This window comes from Antrostomus carolinensis, unplaced genomic scaffold (genome assembly GCF_000700745.2).
Source record: "Antrostomus carolinensis isolate BGI_N321 unplaced genomic scaffold, ASM70074v2 scaffold2942, whole genome shotgun sequence".
In the NCBI taxonomy this organism is placed as follows: domain Eukaryota; kingdom Metazoa; phylum Chordata; class Aves; order Caprimulgiformes; family Caprimulgidae; genus Antrostomus; species Antrostomus carolinensis.
Genome location: NW_010300026.1, coordinates 67,501 through 71,335, shown reverse-complemented (window position 1 = coordinate 71,335; position 3,835 = coordinate 67,501).

Below are 3,835 nucleotides of genomic sequence, written 5' to 3'. Positions count from 1 at the left end.
AGTTAATTCCCCAGCTACTGGTTCATCTCTTCCACCTGCCTGCTGGGGAGTGGGGATAGTTGGAGGAGACATGATTTGTCCCAAGGTGGGACAGGCAGCTGGGAGCAGTGCTTTTAATTTATGGCACATCAGTGAAGGATGCTGGGGAGCCATGTGCTGGTACGGCCATCAGTGTACTCCCTGTCCCCATAGAGGAGGGTGCTGCACTGGTCGTTGCTCGAAGGCAATTGCTTATATGCTGGTCTGAATGCGGTGCATTTCTGTTTGTGTGATTTTTGTGCTGCTTTTCATCTGTCTTTGATCAGCACATTGGTGATCATTTTTTTTTTTGATGCATGAAACTTTTAACTTTCTCTTAAGTGTCACCGGCCAAAGGAGCTTTGTGGCCCGTGAGGAAGAGCTCACTGTTTGCTTCTGCTGCTCCTATGGGGCAAAACCTGTGAAGTTTTTAAGTGGGAACTGATCTCTGCAGACAGACAGTAAAAATCCACGCTGAAATGCGAAGGGGGAGAGGCATCCCGCAGGCTGCATTAGAGCCCGTGGCAGTCGGTGTGTGCATACAGACCTTGCATGGTTATTGGTATTCTCATCAGAGCTTATCTCTGTTTTTATTTTAAAATTGTTACATATTTACACCAGGTTCGGCTGAATTGCTGCTTTGACAGAAAGTGCTTTTTTGTAGACAACTATTTTACATTTTCCATTTTACTGTCTGGCTTTTTAACCGCTTACTGCGTTTCTGTTTTCCATTTGTTTACACCTTGCTCCTGCCAAGCTTTTCTTTAATACAAGATTTCAAAGCAATTTTTCCTTTGTATATATAGATTTGCAGCTTCTTGAACGCGGCACAGTCAAAATCACTCAAAACCCCTTTAAACTCGCCTGCAATTAGCTGGTGAAAGAAAGCGGGGGGGAAAGAACAGCTCCAATGGTCTTTCATTTATTTATTTATTTATTTTCCTCAACACTCGGAGGAAAAATGTTCCTTTTTGTTTTATTAATGATGTGCTTATGAAATCAAGCGTTTGATGGTATGCACTTGGAGGAGGCAGAAGGCGAGCTTCCCCACGTCGCGCTGGCAACGTGCTTCCTTTCTGATCTGTAGCACGCTAGTTTATTCCAGATGTAGGCTCGCTCTGAACAGAGGCTGCCCGATGTACAATGGCTTCACGGTGGAGAAAGATGGCCTGCAGGGACCCACTTGAAGCTGCCAGCTGCATTCTCTATTCTTACTTGCGGTCTCTTACATAAGATGACCCTTTTTTTTGCTTGCGATTAATCCAAGTAGAATATTCATACTGTCTTTAGAAACATTTTAATTATTTGTAGCTTAGGCACTTTGAAGTTGATCAGCTGCAAGTGGAAAAATCTGGTCCGAAGAGCTGCCTGCTGAAAAGATCCAAGTCAGGAGGAAAGTTGAGTCACCTAAGAATGATGTAAGTGCAGAGAACAGAAATTTGCCATTAGCCCAACTGCAGCCTGAATTGACCACTTCTTTCCTCTTGCTATAGGAGTATTCACAGGAGTGAGCGAAGTAAAAAAATATGGGTCTGGAATGGACTTCAAGAGATGACCCGGTCTCATTTCCTCTGAGACCACCTTTGACAAATGTTGGTCCATCATGCCCATGAAACCCTTCCATAGAGGGGAATCCACAGTCCCTTTGTGTAGGCAGATCTTCTGCTGCTCTGGGTTTACATGCAAAGTCCATGGAGAGGGTCTGAGCAGAGTTAACGTTTGCTCCCAGGAGACAGGAAACAAATCTCTAAAGGGAAATTTTGGCTTCTTATCCCTTTGACACTCTCAGAGCAAGCATGGATGTCTTGGTGCAAAGGACACCAACCTATATTCTTTAATTGCCCTTAACCAAGGGCAGGTCACAGTAACAAAGCTCAACACTGCAATGGATTTGCAATAGATTGGTCTCCTTATTCTTAAGAGTGGCCAAAGCAGTGTATTGCCTTGTCCCTGTCTGCGACAGGAGCTGGTAGTGCCTCTCCCTCTGTCCTTGCTGGGGATGCCTGGAGTTTGAGATACCGGGCTGGACCAGCATCAGCACGTCTCTGTCATTGAGGCATGAAATGCTTTTGCACCAAGAGCTATGGGTGCCCATGTACAGATTTATTGTGTCATTTGTGAATGAAACTGGAGGGATTATTGAGTCATTTATAAATTAAGATATGAGAATTACTCTGAGAGGATGGAAAAGTTCAGATGTTAATAGGAATATGAAACTGACAGTAGCCAAGCAGCAACCAGAACCGTGCAGCCGACCCAAGGAGACCAGTCAGCAGTTAAACTGGTCCTCCTCTGGGCAGGATTATGCAGGCTCCAAGGACAGTGACATCAGACTTGCAAACTGCCAAATCTAACTACACTTGGAGTTGCCCTTGGGTATTGTAAGTCTCTGGAGCAGAGTGAGTACACCAGAATCCTAGCTTTCATTTAAAGGTTAAGTGAGCTTGTAGTCTTTTTGTTTATGAAGGAAAGCTTGAAAATATGATCCTTTAAAAAATTTTCAAAATTAAAGACATGCATCATGCTGCTTTTTTTTATTTTCTTCTTTAAAATTGTTTAGGATTTGTGGTGTTAAACCTGGGAATCTCCAATAACTCAAGAAAAATCTGGTTTTAAGTAAAATTTAAATGCGTTTACAAATCCTTGGAATTGGCACAGAGCTTTACTATTAAGGCTTTCCTGTGATGGAGTCACATAAGATGCATGTTCAAAGCAGCAGCAATTCCTAGCTGGCTGTGAAGTATCCCGTGCTGCTCTGTGCAAAAGAGACAGCAGCTTCGTGGGGAGGGAAAGGAGGTTCTGCTGAACCCCCTTTCTCCAAGAGGCTCTAAGCAAAGCCTAGCAATCTGCTTTTTGATTCTTAGCTTTCAAAATCTTCTAGTGATGAACCTTGGAGGTACGTGTGTTTTGGTAGGGGGCGTTTGCTTTGTAGCACGTGGGTAAATGAAGAGCTATGAATGTTTTATGAAGAAGAGGGAAAGAACAGTGAGGGGATCTGATTTCCAGTCGATGCCGAATTGCTTATTCCCCGTGAAATACATGCAGCTGACTGACAGGGACTCGAGGGACAACCTTTTCTACACAGGAGATAGTGACCATGTCATTTAAGAATGAGTGAAAGAAATATGTGTTTGGGTAGGTGCCAAATGGTTTTGTTGTCTTTATTGTGGCTGCATTTTGCTGTCCGTGTTTGGACTAAGTAACACTTTGCAAGTGCTTTTGATTTCAGTGGGAGTTCAAGGGGAGTAAGATGGTGCTTTCATTAAGAGCAGCCGAGTCTTACCACTTGCTGCTATTAAGTGTTTTGCTGTGTAAATTAATATTTGAGAGTGGGTCAGTTAAGAATAAATTTGGGATTTTTTTTTTGTTGTTGTTTTTTTTGTTTAAATAAGATGTGTGAGAGTGAGGAGTGCTGAGGAATGCAAGCCAGGCACTGCACCTCCTGGGCCTTTGCATAACTCGCATTCCAGAAAGCTTTTGCAAATCATTAAATGTGATTTTATTACTACATTGTTAAACGTTATTGGAGGATCTGCTTCCAAACTGGATTTAACAGCAGGACACTCGGAGTGGCATCTTGTGAGGAGAATAGATGGTCTTCATTTCAGCCTGGGCTTGGTTAGGGGAGGCAGAGAGATTGTATTTCTCTGTTACACTGTTTTCATTATGGTTACAAGGTACTTTATAGCAATAAAACCTCTCTGGAGCATTTTCATGCTCTAGCTCAGTTCTGCTTTTTAAGTAGATAAATACAGTTGACTCTTACCCCCGCATTTAATGCGGCGTCTCATGTATCACTCTAATTTATCTCAAAGTA